The following is a 17,786-nucleotide window of genomic DNA, read 5'->3' on the forward strand; positions in this document are numbered from 1 at the left end:
TCCTCCAGGGTGTGGGGCAGGACCCTCTCTGCAATGAGGGTTTTATGACCCACAATCGGATTAGTGTTCTGCCTTGGGCAGGTGAAAAGAGGGCAAGAGAAGACAGAAAGAGTCTGTTTCCTAAGAGCTGAGGCCTAAAGTACCCCAACATCATAACAAAAGACCATAGATAAGGGCTATGGAAGTTATGAGCTAGGAACTGTGGATGAGAGATAGATATATAAATAGGTATATAGAAAGAGATACAGATACGCCATAATATTACAGGGAGAGTCTGTTCAAAGGCCCAGGCATAAAAGTACACATATAGTATATTTCCCAAATAAGTAAGAGTTGGAGAAGCAATAGAAAGTGAGGTTGGAAAGGTGAGTTGGATGCAAACTGTGAAGTCCTTGAATTCTTATGGTGAGGAATATGGACTGGTAAGGAACATCTACAAATCATTTGATCTTGGTACAATTAGATGTTCAATGTTTCCTGAGGAGTCTGTTCTCTCAACTCCCTCCCTTTTCCTCATTCCGTCTTGCTGGATATAGTGGTAGGAGATTGGGGGTAGGGGAGGGAATTGGAGTTTGGAAGATGTGAATGTTCAGGTCTGAATGTTTTAGCTAGCTCTTATATGGACTGTAGCACGAGGTCTTTTTTTAGTGTGAGCTGGTCAGCCACTTCCTCCCTCACCCCCTTTCCTACTCTAAAGCAGAGAGACCAAAGCTCCATCAGTAGAGTGTTCACACAGAGTGCTTTAAAATGTCATCAAAACCTCAGCCTGAGCCCAGTATGTTTTGTTATACTTGCTATCTGTTTCTCAACCCCATGGGTTTATGAAGACTCATCATTTCTGCTTATGGTGGGATGGGTGAGTGTCCCTCTGCCCATTTTCTGGCCTGGCAGTCAGGCCATCAGCATTCAAGGTGAAGGGACTCCGTCACCATCCCCATTTTCTTTATATGCCATCTTGTGAGAAAACCCACCTGAACAAAATAGCTAATGGGCTTGTTTATTCCTTCAGGAGTGGGAATGCACTGTTGTTAGCCTAGAAGTCACTATCTCTGTAAGTTGGCCCTAAGCCTTACTGTCTTTTTTTTTTTTTTTTTTTTAGCCTTTTATTTCAGCCAACTGAATTTTCAGGCAGGATTAAAGAGTAACACTCCCTACCTATGCTTTTCCACCATTGAGCTCTCACTTTATCTGGCTCTATTAATACTGTGTCAGAAGGTCACCAGTTAAAAAGAAGAGGTAAAATTCATCAGAAATTTTGTTACTTGCTCATATCTCAGATCAAGGACCTTTTAGATGAAATAGGCTTTAGAATTCATTAAATACACTGGAGCATGAGGCACTGTGTTAAGCGCTAGGGCACCACCATCCTTTATGTGGAAAGAATATTCAGCTTGGATGAAGAGATATTCATTTAGGGCCAATATAATGTGTGCCATAGTGGAGGCTTGTACCAGGTGCAACATGAAGAACACAGACTGCCTGGAAGTCACAGAGGCTCTTGAGAGGAAGGTTTTTTGAGCTGAATCTTCAAGAATGAGGAGTAATTCACTGGGCTGAATTGGATAAGGATACAAACAGAGGGAATTAGCAGCAATTTCAAAGAGAGGCATGAGGAGGATAAAACTGGATGGGGTAGATTAGGGCTGGTTTAGGGTTTGGATCTGACTTGTAGGCAGTAGAGAGCCCCCCCAAATGGGGACTAACATGACCAGACTCAATTATATGTTGAGTTGACTTATTCAGAAACTTCATTCATTCAACACATACTGAATGTTAATTATCGGACTATTCCAATAAGCATGACACATACAAAGATCTTTCCCTTGGTGGAACTTGTATTTTAGTAAGGATTTATAAGTTAATTACATCAGGGCAGCACTATTTGCTCTTGTCAAGGTTCTCAGTGACCTCTACAATACAGAGCTATTGCATAACTACAAAGATCTCCCATGTGCAACGCCCTTAAAGTCATGGCCATCCTTCTCCCACCCACCATTCCTAATATCTGGCAACCACTAATTTGTTTTTTGTTTTTGTAGACAGAGTCTCACTTTGTCACCCTGGATAGAGTGTGGCGTCATAACTCACAGCAACTTTGAACTCTTGGACTCAAGTGATCCTCTGGCCTCAGCCTCCCAAGTAGCTGGGGCTCCAGGCACCCGGCACAATACCCAGCTATTATTTAGGGACGAGGTCTCACTCTTGTACAGGCTGGTCTTAAACTCTTGAGCTCAGGCAATCCACCCATCTTGCCTCCCAGAGTGCTAGGATTACTACCACACCTAGTTCTATTCTTCTTATTTTGAGACTGTTATAGAAATGGAATGATAGTGTATGTGAACTTTGGAGATTGGCTTTTTTCACTCAGCTCAGTGCCCTTGAGGTCTATCCAAATTATTGGTTGTTTTGATAGTTTTTTCCTTTGTCCATGGAGTAGTGGTACCACAGTTTGTTTAACCATTTACCTGTTAAAGGACATTTTTCCATTCCTCCTTTCTCTCACTTTCTCTCCTCTGTCAGTTCTGTTTTTCTGGAAAACCCTGATTAATTCAGTGAATGATCCAGTTCTTTTGCAACCTCATCAGCATATGGTATTACCACTGTTTTTTAATTTTAGCCATTCTGTTAAATGTGTAATGATAGCTCATTGTGATTTTAGTTTGCATTTCCCTAATACGTAATGATATTGGACAGCTTTTCATGCGCTTATTTACCATCCATATATCCTTTTTGATGAAATACATCCTCATGTCTTTTTCTGATTTTTCTCATTGAATTATCTTTTTTTACTTTCAGTAAGGCCAGGATCTCACTCTGTTACCCAGCCTGGAGTACAGTGGCATGATCATAGCTCACACAATCCTCGCACCTCAGCCTCCCAAGTAGGTTGGGACAACAGGCATGTGCCACTATGCCTGGCCAATTATTTATTTATTTATTTATTTATTTTTAGAAGATCTCACTCTGTTGCGCAGGCTATAGTGCAGTGGTATCATCATAGTTCACTGCAACCTCAAATTCCTGGTCTCAAGCAATCCTTCTGCCTCAGCCTCCAGAGTAGCTGGAACCACAAGTACATGCCACTGTACTTGGCTAATTTGTTGTTTTATTTTTAGTAGAGATGAGGTCTTGCTCTCGCTCAGGCTGGTCTTGAACTCCTATCTTCAAGTGATCCTTCTGCCTTGGCTTCCCAGAGTGTTGGGATTACAGGCCTGGGCCACCTTGCCCAGCAGGTTAGAAGTTTTTCAGATGTGAACGGTGGCCGTACGGAGCGACTGCGGGGCTGAGGGGCTAGCAGGCCAGCCAGCCAAGAGGCACCGCCGAGGCCGGGCTGGGCCAAGCCCAGGAGCGCTGGGGATGTAACGGGCCACCCTGCCCATGCCACAGCGCCCGGCCGCAGGCGGAGCTGGAGCCGGAGCCTGGGGAGGGAGTGGGGGCCCCGAGTGCTGCCCTCGCCCCCTGCACAGAGCCAGGCCCGCTGCTGTCTCCGCCACCCCGGCCCCCGGCATGCAGCTCCGGCTGCGGAGGTGACACTGCCGGGCTTGAGTCACCGCCGCCACCACCACCATGGACAAGCAGGAGGCATTGAACTCTATGTCATGAAGGATCTGGTGGCCCTCCAGATGAGCTGACGTCTCCGGGTGCCTGGATGTGAGACCATGAAGAACAAGGACACGGGTCACCCAAATAGGCAAAAAAAAACAACAGCAGCAGCTCAGCCCTTCTGAACAGCCCCACAGTAACCACAAGCTCATGTGCAGGAGCCAGTGAGAAAAAGAAATTTTTGAATGACGTCAGAATCAAGTTTGAGCACAACGGGGAAGGGCGAATTATAGCATTCACCCGGCCTGTGAGATATGAAGATGTGGAGCACAAGGTGACAACGGTATTTGGGCAACCTCTTGATCTACATTATATGAACAACGAGCTCTCCATCTTGCTGAAAAACCAAGATGACCTTCATAAAGCAATTGACATTTTGGATAGAAGCTCAAACATGAAAAACCTTAGGATATTGCTGCTGTCCCAGAACAGAAACCATAACAGTTCCTCTCCGCACTCTGGGGCATCCCAGTAAGTGCGAATCAAGGCTTCCCAGTCCGCAGGGGATATAAATACCATCTACCAGCCCCCTGAGCCCAGAAGTAGGCACCTCTCTGTCAGCTCCCAGAACCCTGGCTGAAGCTCACCTCCCCCTGGATATGTCCCTGAGAGGGACCAGCACATTGCCCGGCAGGAATCTTACACCAGCATCAATAGCGAAGAGGAGTTGATCCAGAGACCAGCGAGCAGTGCATGCTGGATCCCCTGAGCAGTGCAGAAAATTCCTTGTCTGGAAGCTGTCAGTCCTATCATGAATGTCCCGAGCCCAGAGCTTCCCTGACAACAGACGGGAGTACTCAGATCGGGAAACTCAGCTACATGACAAAGGGGTCAAAGACGGAACTTACCCCTGGCACTACCATGTATCTGTGCACCACAAGGACTACAATGATGGCAGAAGAACATTTCCTCAAATACGCCGTCATCAAGGCAACCTGTTCACCCTGGTGCCTTTTAGTCGCTCCCTGAGCACAAACGGCGAGAACATGGGTCTAGCTGTGCAATACCTGGACCCCCGTGGTCGTCTACAGAGTGCAGACAGCGAGAACACCCTGTCTGTGCAGGAGAGGAGTGTGCCAACCAAGTCTCCTAGTGCCCCCATCAATTGGCGCCGGGAAAGCTTCTGGGCCAGGGTGCCTTCGGCAGGGTCTATTTATGCTATGATGTGGACACAGGACGAGAACTTGCTTCCACACAGATCCAGTTTGACCCAGATAGTCCTGAGACAAGCAAGGAGGTGAGTGCTCTGGAATGTGAGATCCAGTTGCTGAAGAACTTGCAGCATGAGCGCATCGTGCAGTACTATGGCTGTCTGCCGGACCATGCTGAGAAGACGCTGATCATCTTCATGGAGTTCATGCCGGGGGGCTGGGTGAAGGACCAGTTGAAGGCCTATGGAGCCCTGACAGAGAGTGTGACCCGGAAGTATACCAGGCAGATCCCGGAGGGCCTGTCCTACCTGCACAGCAACATGATTGTTCACCGAGACATCAAGGGAGCCAACATCCTCCGAGACTCTGCTGGGAATGTGAAGCTGCAGGCCAGCAAACGCCTGCAGACCATCTGCATGTCGGGGACAGGCATGCGTTCAGTCACCGGCACACCCTACTGGATGAGCCCTGAGGTGATCAGCGGTGAGGGCTATGGAAGGAAGGCAGATGTGTGGAGCCTGGGCTATACTGTGGTAGAGATGCTGACAGAGAAACCACCTTGGGCAGAATATGAAGCTATGGCCGCCATTTTCAAGATCGCCATTTAGCCCACCAATCCTCAGCTGCCTTCCCACATCTCTGAACACGGCCGGGACTTCCTGAGACAGATTTTTGTGGAGGCTCGTCAGAGACCTTCAGCTGAGGAGCTGCTTACACATCACTTTGCACAGCTCATGTACTGAGCTCTCAAGCCACACTCTTGCTGGCCGCCCTTCACTACACAAGCAAGGGGCTGCTGTGGGGCTCAGCGAGTTGCTGCTTCTCCAGTCAAGGCTGTGGGCCATGGAGCTGCAGCCCTGCCAGCGTTTGTCTGCGTACCTTTTGTCACTGGACTTAGAGCTAGGTTGGGGTGGCAGCAGCCTCATGGACTGGGGGTCCCCAACCTGCCAGACCAAGAGCTCCCAACATTCTCAGCTCCGTGTGGAGGGAAGGAGCCACGAACAGTACGCTCTGCGGCTATGAGCCCCTACCTCCGGTTGTGTCCTGACACTGCAATCTGCACCGATGCCAGAGGGTCTGGAGCCACAAGACTTGTGCCAGGGTATGAATAGTGTTATTTTCACTCAGAGTGTTGCTTTGTTTCTCCTCCCAATGTCTAGAGACCACCAGGGTGTCTCGGGCTGGATGAGGCCACTCAAAGCCTGAGGTAAAACCCAGCATCTCCCAAGCAATGGCAGGCAGAGGCCCAGGCTGCCCCCATTACAGCTCCAGGTCACCTCTGCCAGTCCTGTTCATTACCAAAGATGAATGGAGCAAATGTCATGCTGCCTTATTCATGGAAGGAGGAGCCTGTCCTGCCTGTCCCCATGACCCTGCCCCCATATGCAAGGAGCCTGAGATGTGGAATTGTACCCACTGGTGGTGGTGGGGGACCCAATTTTGTCAATGCAATTGTCTCTGTTTTACAAGTTGGAGTCACTCTTATGCTATACCTAGTTTCTAAACTGGAGACAGGTCCTCTGGGCCCTGAGTACCCCTGCTGTGGGCTTGGGCCTAGGCTGGCCTGGGAAGAACTGAGGGTAATGGCCTTGGTGCTCCTGGCCCGGATCAGTCCTCCCACTGGAATGGAAGGGAAGTTGGACAACACAGTGAGGTCATCTGGCCTGGCTGGTATCCTGAGCTCAGAAGCTGGGAGGTGTCTCAGGCTGCCTGAGTCATGACCTGCCAGGCCAGAGCCCCCTCCATCTGACAGAAGGGAAAGCCCATGTGCTGCCACCAACTGTGTCCAAAACCGCCAGCTCTGTTCTTCCTTAGCCGGCCTTGCACACCCCCAGGAGGTCTCAAACTCTTTCCATTCTTGCTCCTCCCCTGGGGGGGAAGAATGGCAGCAGGGGTCTGGGAAACAGCATCTCCAAGCAGCTTAGAGGTGGCCATATTTACCTCAGTCTGGGCGCTGGTCCTTTCTTCCGGCCCCTCCCCTCCAAAATGTGCCTATTGCTCAAGCTCCTCCCTCTCAACGCACAGTTTCCTTGGGAGTTGTCATTAAAGGGGGGGAAAAAAAAGCCAGTGCCCAGGGATGGGCATCTCCAGGGAGCTGGGGGTGAGCACCAGGCAGCCCTGCCAGCCGTGCCTGCATCCCCATGGGCACAGAACAAGCCAAAGCCTTCGTTGTATGTTGACGATGCACTTTTATGAATGTAGTTTCTATCGCTAAAAAAAAAAAAAAAAGAAGTTTTTTAGATGTTCTTTATCAAATTGAGTAAGTTCCCACCAATTCCTAGTGTCCTCAGAGTTGTTGGTTTGTTTTTATCATGAACAATTATTGAATTTTGTCAAGTGCTTTTTCTGCATCAATTGAGAAGGTTATGTGGCTTTTTAAAATACCTGTTAAGGGGCGGTGCCTATGGCTAAGTGGGTAGGGCGCTGGCCCCATATACCGAGGGTGGCGGGTTCAAACCTGGTCCCGGCCAAACTGTAACAACAACAAAAAATAACAATAAAATAAAATGCCTGTTAATATGGTGAATTACTTTGATTTATTTTCAAATGTTAACCTGCCTTGCTCTAGAATAAAACTCTGTTTGGTTATGGTATATAATTATTTTTATATACTACTGAACTATAATTGCTAATACTTTGTTAAGGATTTTTACATCTATGTTTATGAGGGATCTCGATATGTATTTTTCCTTTTTTATACTGTCATTGTGTCTAGTTTTGGTATTGGCGTAATACTGGCTTCATAAAATGAGTTGGGGGTTCTTCTGTTTTCTGAAAGAGATCATAGCTCTCTCTGTTTTTTTAAACATTTGATAGAATTCTCTAGTTGAACCATTTGAACCTATAAATATCCCAGATTTCCTTGTTTTTTTATGTCTTTGCTTATTTTATTTTTATTTCTTTGCTTTTTTGTTGTTGTTGTTGAGACAGAGTACCACTGTGAGCAGAGTGCAATAGTGTCATAGCTCACTGCAACCTCAGACCCGGGCTGCGGGCATCCCGCTGCCTCAGCCTCCTCCGGAAGCCCCTGCAATTACAGGCGCTCCCTGTGGTGCCCCGCTGGGTTTTTCCATTTTTTTAGGAGTCTGGGGTCTCTCTCTCACTCAGGCAAGTCTTGAACTTGTGAGCCACAGCGCTGGCTCAGATTTCCTTTTGGGGAGTTCTTTTTTTCCCTTTCTTTTTTTTTTTCAGAGACAGGATCTCTTCCACTCAAGTTGGAGTGTAGTGGTGTGATCATAGCTCACAGTAGCCTCCAGCTCCTAAGCCTGCCTCACCCTCTTAAATAGCTAAGACTACAGGTATAGCTGTAATCAGCCTAACTGATTTTTAAATTTTCGTAGAGACAGGGTTGTCTCTGTTGACCCAGGCTGGTCTTAAACTCCTGGTCTCAAGTGATCTTCTGCCTCAGCCTCCCAAAGTGCTGGGATTACAGCTGTGAGGTGAGCCATCACACCTGGCCTAAGTTGTCTTTTTATTATGAGTTTTTGCTTTATTGAAGTTCTTGATATACTCTGGATATTAATTATTTATTGGCTTTATGTTTGCAAATATCTTTATTCATTTGCAACTTGTCTTTTCATGGTGTCTTGATGGACAGAAGTTCTTAAATTTATTGTAGTCAGATATTGAATCATTTTTCTCTTACAGTTAATGTCTTGAAATTTGCTTTAAGAAATCCCACTCTTGGTGGCTCACACCTATAATCCTAGCATTCTGGGAGGCTGAGGCAGGTGGATTGCTTGAGCTCAGGAGTTAAGACAGATCTTGTCTCTACTAAAAATAGAAAAACTAGCTGGGCATTGTGATAGGCGTCTGTAGTCCCAGCTACTCAGGAGGCTGAGCCAAGAGGATTGCTGGAGCGTAGGAGTTTTGAGGTTGCTGTGAGCTATGGTACCACAGCATTCTATCCTGGGACAACAGAGTGAGTCTGTCTCAAAAAAAGAAAGAAAGAAAAAAAAAGACCTTATCATATTTTCTTTTATAATTTTTGAAGTTTTTTTCTTTTTTTTTTTTATCGCTTGTAATTCCTCCAAGCAATTTTTTTTTTTTTTAAGAGACAGAGTCTCATTTTGTCACCCTTGGTAGAGTACTGTGGTGTCACAGCTCATAGCAACCTCAAACTCTTGGGCTTAGGAGAGTCCCTTGCCTCAGCCTCCCAAGTAGCTGGGACTGCAGGCACCCCACCACAAGGCCTGGCTATTTTTTTGTTGTAGTTTGGCCGGAGCCGTGTTTGAACCAGCCACCCTCAGTATATGGGGGCCAGAGCCCTACTCACAGAGCCACAGGTGCCACCCCAAGCAAAAATTTTTAAGTTTTGCCTTTAATACATAAGGCTTTATTCCTGGTCTCTTTTACTTTATTTTAGAGATTTAATTCAATTCTACTGCTTCTCCATTTTTTTTTTTTTTTTTTTTTTAGAGACAGAGTCTCACTTTGTTGCCCTTGGTAGAGTGCTGTGGCATCCCAGCTCACAACAACCTCTTGGGCTTAGGCAATTCTCTTGCCTCAGCCTCCCACGTACCTGGGACCACAGGTACCCGCCACAGTGCCTGGCTATTTTTTGTTGCAATTTGGCCAGAGCTGGGTTTGAACCTGCCACCTTCGGTATTTGGGGCTGGCACCCTACTCACTGAGCCACAGGCACTGCCCTGCTTCTTCATTCTTACACACTAGCTATGATAATTCAAACTTGTGCCTCAATAGAATTATGCATTACTTCTTATTATGCACTTTCAGCATCCTTCATGAGTGCCCAAAAGCTTGGGCTTCACTACACTAATCCCAAGAATAATCTGTCTGAACTGAGCTCCTAAAGATGGGAACAATAGTATCAAAATGTTTTCCATTAAACAGAAATCTATCCTTTTTTTCTTTTCTTTTATTTTGGAGACAGGGTCTCACTATGCTGCCCTTGGGAGAGTGCTGTGGCATCACAGCTCACAGCAACCTCAAACTCTTGCGCTTAAGCGATTCTCTTGCCTGAGCCTCCCAAGTAGCTGGGACTACAGGCGCCCACCACAACGCCCAGCTATTTTGTTGTTGTTGTTGTTGTTGTTATTGTTGTTTAGCAGGCCCAGGCTGGGTTCAAACCCGCCAACTTCTGTGTATGTGGCTGGCACTGTAACTGCTGTGCTACCGGAACCCAGTCCAGAAATCTGTCTTTTTGCTTTTTTTGGGACCACCTGTCTTATATTACTTTGGACTCAGATTTTTGCCCTGCTGCTTTTCCTGCTTGAACAAGCAGCTGGTTGAATGTTGAGCCCCACCAGCCTATGGTGGAGAACAGAATTTGTGGTATCATTCGTTTTTTTTTGTTTTTTTTTTGAGACTAGAGTTTCAGTCTGTTGCCCCAGGCTAGAGTGTTGTGGGCTCAGCCTACTGCACAGCAACCTCAAACTCCTGGGCTCAGGCAGTCCTCCTACTTCAGTCTCCTGAGCAGCTGGGGCTACTCAGGCACATGCCTTCATGACTAAGTTTTCTATTTTTAGTAGAGACTGGGTCTTGCTGTCTTAAACTCCTGACCTTACGTGATCCTCCTTCCTTGGCCTCCCAAAGTACTAGCCACTGTGCCTGACCCGTGGTGTTATTCTACACTGTCCCTGTCAATCCCACTAGGACAGAGCCAAGAAAAGAAGGATTTCCTATCATTCCAAGGAAGACAATGGAAAATGTGTGTGTGTGTGTGTATGTGTGTATGTTAAAACAAGTCAACACTGAAGTGGAAGATGAGGCACTCGGTATCTTTGCTTCTTTTGGTTTAGTCATAGCCTTAAACTGTATTAACCAGGAGGGACCTCTGTGCACCTGTAATGCAGGCGTTTCTAGGCCACAAGGATTCAGGGATTCCAGAGTTAGTGCTCCAAATCCACATGTGTACCAATATGTAGGCTGAATAAACAATGTATTTTGCATGTATGTATAGTTACTTTCTTTTCTTTCTTAATTTCTTTTTTTTGTATAGTTACTTTTTGAAACTATGTAGATGCCATTATGATCAAACCCGGCCCGGCCGAACTGCAACAAAAAAATAGCCAATAGCCGGGTGTTGTGGTGGGCACCTGTAGTCCCAGCTACTTGGGAGGCTGAGGCAAGAGAATCGCTTAAGCCCAGAAGTTGGAGGTTGCTGTGAGCTATGTGATGCCACGGCACTCTACCTAGGGCCAAAGTGAAACTCTGTCTCTACAAAAAAAAAGCTTTTCTAATATGTGTTGAGCTCTTGTTATTAGCAAAAGTACTCTGCTAGGAAACCTCTAATTCAGTTAAAGCCTCTTGTTTTACAAATGAAGAAACTGAGGCTCAAGGGTGAAAGGAAGAAAGGTAACAACTGGCTTGCAAACTGGAGCAGTTAAGCACAGTGTGTATGTACATATGGTTTGTGCTCCAGGTCTCCCCTGGGATGGGAGTGGGTGAAGAGAATGGCAAGATTTTGACCTTTGATGCTATGCTGTGCTTTCTAATATTATCTTATAAAGTGATTGATTGGATAACATTTATCAGTATTCACAGTGCTTCTCTTTTTTTTTTTTTTTTGTAGAGACAGAGTCTCACTTTATGGCCCTCAGTAAAGTGCCGTGGCCTCACACAGCTCACAGCAACCTCCAACTCCTGGGCTTAAGCGATTCTCTTGCCTCAGCCTCCCGAGTAGCTGGGACTACAGGCGCCCGCCACAATGCCCGGCTATTTTTTTTCTTTTTTCTTTTTTTGAGACAGAGTCTTCAAGCTGTCACCCTGGGTTGAGTGCCATGGCGTCAGCTCACAGCAACCTCAAACTCTTGGGCTTAAGCGATTCTCTTGCCTCAGCCTCCCAAGTAGCTGGGACTACAAGCGCCCGCCACAACGCCCAACTGTTTTTTTGTTGTTGTTGCAGTTGTCATTGTTGTTTTAGTTGGCCTGGGCCAGGTTTGAACCTGCCAGCCTCTGTACGTTGCCAGCACCCTACCCACTGAGCTATGGGCGCCACCTATAGTGCTTCTTTTTTTTTTATTGTTGGGGATTCATTGAGGGTACAATAAGCCAGGTTACACTGATTGCAATTGTTAGGTAAAGTCCCTCTTGCAATCATGTCTTGCCCCCATAAAGTGTGACACACACCATATAGTGCTTCTCTTGATAACCTAAATTTTTTTACTGTATTCCTTGCATGCCCTGTAGTAATAATCCTAGATTCCAATCTGGAAACCTGAGGCATGATAAAATCAGTCAACTTGCTTATATCCAGCAGTAGAACTGCTGTAACACTCAGCTTAAATCTCTGGGTTCTACTAGTATTCATCAAATTAAACTTGTGATGAGGATTTCAGTTATTATGTCCTACTTCAACTAGAAGCAGCAAAAACTGTTAAATCTTTGCTAAGTTCCTGATACTGTGCTAGATACTTTCTTATGTATTATATTATATATCACTTAATTTAATGAGGTCAGAGTTGTGATTCTAAGACTCCTCTTAGATAAGGCTAAATATTTTCAATCTGTTCCAAAGCCCAGCTGTCTGGTCATTTATTTACTTATTCATTATTATGAAGCACCTCTGTTTGTCAGGTTTGCAAATGTGTCCTTGAGTCAAATCTCATTGGCGGCCAGGTTCCAAAAATCAGCACAAATCTATGTCTCCAAACAGGACCAAGGATTGGCAGCAACGTTAGCTCAGTCTACACAGAATGACACTTTTTTTTCCCACTGACGCTTTAGGAATTTGGAGTAACCCTGGTGATTTGGTCAAATGACATTTATATCAGTTATTCACCTATACCTTTTTTTTTTTTTTTTTTTTTGTAGAGACAGAATTTCACTTTATGGCCCTTGGTAGAGTGCCATGGCATCACACAGCTCACAGCAACCTCCAACTCCTGGGCTTAAGCGATTCTCTTGCCTCAGCCTCCCGAGTAGCTGGGACTACAGGCACCTGCCACAACGCACGGCTATTTTTTGGTTGCAGTTCAGCTGGGGCCAGGTTTGAACCCGCCACCCTCGGTATATGGGGCCGGCGCCTTACCAGCTGAGCCACAGGCGCCGCCCTCACCTATACCTTTTATGTTTGATCTTCTCAAAAACTCTCCAGGGGTCAGATGAATGGAAATGATCTTTTATAAACTGAAAATCCAAACTTGGAGGAAGCCTGTCTGAGGTGACATAGCTGGTGAGGGCCTTCTCACTCTGGTATTTATACTGCATTGCCTGCCTGGTAAACCATTACTGCTTCTACAGACATCTCCTTGCTTTTCTTCTCATGTCCTTTCTCTATCTCTCTTCTCTGTTTCCTTTGCTGATGCATCCCCTACTAGGTGATCTTTAGATATTCGTTGAGGCTGTCTTATACCCTGTCTTACTCTTTACACTCTGACCTTTCTCCCTAAATGATCTCTTTCCCGTCTTCAGTGATGATTCCCAAAAAGTATCTGTTGAGCCCAGACTCATCTTTATGTTCCAGTCTTTTTGTTGTTGTTGTTGTTGAGCCCAGACTCATCTTTATGTTCCAGTCTTTTTTTTTTTAAGAGACAAGAGTCTCACTTTGTCACCCTTGGTAGAGTGCCATGGCATTACAGCTCACAGCAACCTCCAACTCCCGGGCTTAACTGATTCTCTTGCCTCAGCCTCCTGAGTAGCTGGGACAACAGGCGCCTGCCATGATGCCTGGCTATTTTTTTGTTGCAGTTTGGCTGGTGCTGGGTTCTAACCCGCCACCCTCAGTATATGGGGCCAGCGCCCTACCCATTGAGCCACAGGCGCCAGTCTTATCCATACACTTTCCACCTAATATCTCTGTTTGGATATCTCCCAGGCATTCCATCTCACCTTTCCTTGGTCTTCAACCCCTCACCTGGTACTTCTCTGTTGTTCCTGATATAAGTGAATGACCACCTCCAAGTCACACTAGTGACGAGACAGTAGTTTTGACACTTCTTTTTCCTCAGTCCCATACCCAGTCAGTCACCAAGTCATAGTAATTCAAAAATCAACATCTTTCTTGGTTGGGGATGGTGACTTGTGCCTGTAATTCTAGCCCCCTGGGATGCCAAGGCAGGTGAATCTCTTGAGTTCATGAGTTTGAGACCAGCCTGAGTAAAAACAAGACTCCATCTGTACTAAAAACACAAGAACTAGCAAGGTCTTGTGGTGCACTACTGTAAAACCAGCTACTCAAGAGGTTGAACCAAGAGCATAGCTTGAGCCCAAGAGTTTGAGGTTGCTGTGAGCTATGATGCCAGGGCACTCTACCCAGGACTACAGAGCGAGACTGTCTCAAAAAAACCAAAAAATTCTCTTTCTTGAGTCTGACCTCTTTTCTCCTTTCCCACCTCTTCTCTCCTCTCCTCTGGACTAGGCAGTGGTTTCCTGGCTGGATTCCTTGCTGGTACTCCTACCCTTGCAGTTCATGTTCTGCCTCCATAGAGTGGCTCATTCAACTTGGAATTCCTTCCTTAGTACTGTTCACTGGTTTCCTGATACCTTTAAAGTAAGAATAGAATTCTTGAGTGTCCTGTCTACTTCTTCAGCCTTATATCACTTTCCTCTCCATATCTGTACTTGAATCACGGAGGACACTTTGATCTTTTAACATTTAACAAAGGCGTAGTATGCTCATGTTTTTAAAAGCCAAGTGTAATGGAGTTACAAGATATTTACATTTAAGTTATTCATTGACTTTTAGAACCTAATCTTTCCTTTTATGTAACCCCATCACCTCTTTTAATTTTTTTTTTTTTTTTTTGTAGAGACAGAGTCTCACTTTATGGCCCTCGGTAGAGTGCTGTGGCCTCACACAGCTTACAGCAACCTCCAACTCCTGGGCTTAAGCGATTCTCTCGCCTCGGCCTCCCGAGTAGCTGGGACTACAGGCGCCCGCCACAACACCCGGCTATTTTTTGGTTGCAGTTTGGCCGGGGCCGGGTTTGAACCCGCCACCCTCGGTATATGGGGCCAGCGCCTTACCGACTGAGCCACAGGTGCCGCCCCTAATTTTTTAAACAAAGATGTTGACAGGTATTAAAGTTTTAGAGGCTTAATGGTAAAAAACAAGGTGAAGCGGGCAGTGCCTGTGGCTCAAAGGCGTAGGGCACTGGTCCCACATGCCACAGGTGGTGGGTTCAAACCCATTCCTGGCCAAAAACCACACACACACACACCAAAAAAAAAAAAAGAAAAAGAAACAAGATGAAGGAACCCTATAGGCTAATAAGAATACTTCAGTCTCAGCCTTTAGATCATAGTATGAAGAACTAGGCTCAGAAAGACATTATGTGTCCACTCTTTGAAGAAGACAAGTGGCATGACTGCCCAGTCTTTGCTGAAGTTTTGGTGGAAGTGGTTTTGAGTTTGCAGTTTGAACTGATCTTTTTTTCTTCAAAACAAATTCAGGGGTGTTGTACTGACCTAGGAAGTCCTAGGATTGCCCCTGATTTGCTTTGTAGACACATTCCTTGCAAATCATTTCACAGTGATTAAGTGACTGATGCTAATATGTGCTCTGGTTAAGTGCCAGTGTGGGCACAGGTAGTAGGTGTGTGTTGCGTATGCGGGCAGATGTATTATCGTGATCCAGTTTTGGCAGCTTCCATGTATATTCATGAGTTTAGGTCTTTTGTCCATTTTATCTCAGACATTGAATTTGACTCTAATACTTTAAATTTACTGTCTGATTCCATTTCATTAATAATACTTTATAAGAAGTATAAAGTATAAGAAGTTTCAGAGGTGAACGGGTAGTGTGTAACAAAATGACTAAAGGTAGAGATGTATATCAAATAGCCTTAAGTTTTCTTACCAACCAGTTGTATGTTTCTTATGATGATTTTTTTCTAAATTTATTGCACCAGTTCACATATCTTTGCCACCTTGCGGGTGGAGAAGAGGGGATTTGGGTAACTGTTAGAATTGCAGATCAGTGGAGGAAGTTGCCTTTGTGTGGGCCTATGTATAAGCCGTAGTTTATAATATTTCATTTATTCATAAGAAAAGAATATTTTAAGTTCCCAAATGATTTGTCCTTATTTGTTTGTTTATTTACTTTTTATTTTTTTGAGACAGGGTCTTGCTCTGTCGCCCAGGCGGGAGTGTAGTGGCATGTTCATAATCACTATAACCTTGAACTCCTGGGCTCAAGCAATCCTCTTGCCTCAGCATCTTGAGTAGCTCAGACTACAGGCTTAGGCCACTATACCTGCCTAATTTTTCCTTTTTTTCTCATAGAGATGGGGACTTACTTTGTTATCTAGGGTGGTTTTGAATTCTTGGGCTCTAGTGATCCTCCTCCCTCAGCCTCCTGAGTAGTTGGGACTACAGGCACATGCCACTGCATCTGACTAATTTTTCTATTTTTTCTTTTTTTTTTTTTAAGAGACAGGGTATGTTGCCTGGAGTACTCTTGACTTTCTGGCCTCAAGCATTCGTCTTGCCTTGACACCCCCCAGAGTGCTGAGATTACAAGCATGAGTCACTGTGCCCAGCCTAAAAAGCTTTTCACAAAAGTGTAGTATCATAGGAGTTTTTAATTAGATGCCCACTTAAGTAGTCACTTAATGGTTTTAGAACCAGTTTAGGATGCCCATAAACATCTAAGATCCCATAGATCCTTCTCATCTTGATCTCTCTTTTTTAGACAAAGTCACATTTGTTGTTCCCCTATATGTAACACAGCACTCAAATGTAATTGGCTAACATACCTATCCAAGGTAGGCCCATCTTCTCTTTAGCTGAGTTTTTTGTGTTTTTTTTTTGCCGGGGCTGGGTTTGAACCCGCCACCTCTGGCATATGGGGCGGCTCCCTACTCCTTTGAGCCACAGGTCCCACCCTTAGCTGAGTTTTAATTTTTTTTTCTTTTTTTAATTTTTTTCTTTTTTTACATTTTTTTTTTCTTTTTTTTTTCACACTGGACATACTGCACATACAGCTTGTTCTTTTGTCCTCTGTTTATGAAAAATAAATGCATTAGCCGGCACTTGTGGTTCAGTGGGTAGGGCGCTGGCCCCATATATCGAGGGTGCGGTGCTGGGTGTGAACCAGGCCCCAGCCAAACTGCCACAGAAAATGGCCAGGCATTGTGGTGGGTGCCTATAGTCCCAGCTGCTCAGGAGGCTGAGGCAGGAGAATCAGGAGTTGGAGGTCGCTGTGGGCTGTGACGCCACGGCAGTCTACTGAGGGCAATAGAGTAAGACTCGGTCTCTAAAAAAAAAGAAAAAAGAAAGAAAAAGAAATGCATAGAAGTTAAATATGGCAAAGGAATACACAAACTTAACCTTCATTCTCTCCTGTAACCATTAAAATGATAGTAAGCCGAAAAAAGATATCAATAAATGAGAAATCAATGGAATGTTATAGTCAGAGAACATGTGTGACAGACTTAGTGGGTCAGAGGAACTGAAAGTGCCTCCCTGGGGGAGAACCTAAGAACAAAGAGGATTTGTATTGCAGAACCTTGGAATAGCTCCAGAATTAGAGATACCAACTACTGAAAATAGGAGGATGAGTTGAAAATCTACATGAAAAGCAGTTAGATGCCTATACTCCTTCCCAACTCTCTCAGAAGATAGGAGGTTTCATCTTAGGAATTGAACTAGGCATACCAAGCATAGAAGAAGAGGCAGGAATGTGGAGCAAAACTGAAAACGAGGGCTTTAAGCTAAAGCTCTAAGTTATGGGCTCAGCAGCTAGGGTGCTATCCATGTACACCGGGGCTGGCAGGTTTGAACCTGTCCAGGCCTGCCAAACAACAATGACAACTACAACAACAATAAAAAAATAGCCAAGCATTGTGGCAGGCACCTGCAGTCCCAGCTATTTGGGAGGCTGAGGCAAGAGAATCGCTTGAGCCCAAGAGTTTGAGGTTACTGTGAGCTGGGACATCACGGCACTCTACCGAGGGCGACGTACTAAGACTCTGTCTCAGAAAAGAAAGTTGTGAATGTTAGGACCATATCTCTCTCTCACCCATTTTCCAGAATGTCTACAAGCAGGTACTCCCATTCAAGAGATTAGAAAAATCGGGGCGGCGCCTGTGGCTCAGTGAGTAGGGCGCCGGCCCCATATGCCGAGGG

General features: G+C 45.4%; 1 protein-coding gene and 1 pseudogene across 2 annotated transcripts in view; both read left to right on the forward strand.

Moving 5' to 3' along the window:
• Window positions 1-17,786, forward strand: part of KLHL18 (kelch like family member 18) — a 73,392-nt gene that overhangs the window by 18,653 nt on the left and 36,953 nt on the right. The gene's annotated exons all lie outside the window — the stretch shown is intronic.
• On the forward strand, window positions 3,568-5,497 carry LOC128592525 (mitogen-activated protein kinase kinase kinase 3-like; annotated as a pseudogene).

The sequence above is a fragment of the Nycticebus coucang genome, chromosome 8, assembly GCF_027406575.1.
Source record: "Nycticebus coucang isolate mNycCou1 chromosome 8, mNycCou1.pri, whole genome shotgun sequence".
In the NCBI taxonomy this organism is placed as follows: domain Eukaryota; kingdom Metazoa; phylum Chordata; class Mammalia; order Primates; family Lorisidae; genus Nycticebus; species Nycticebus coucang.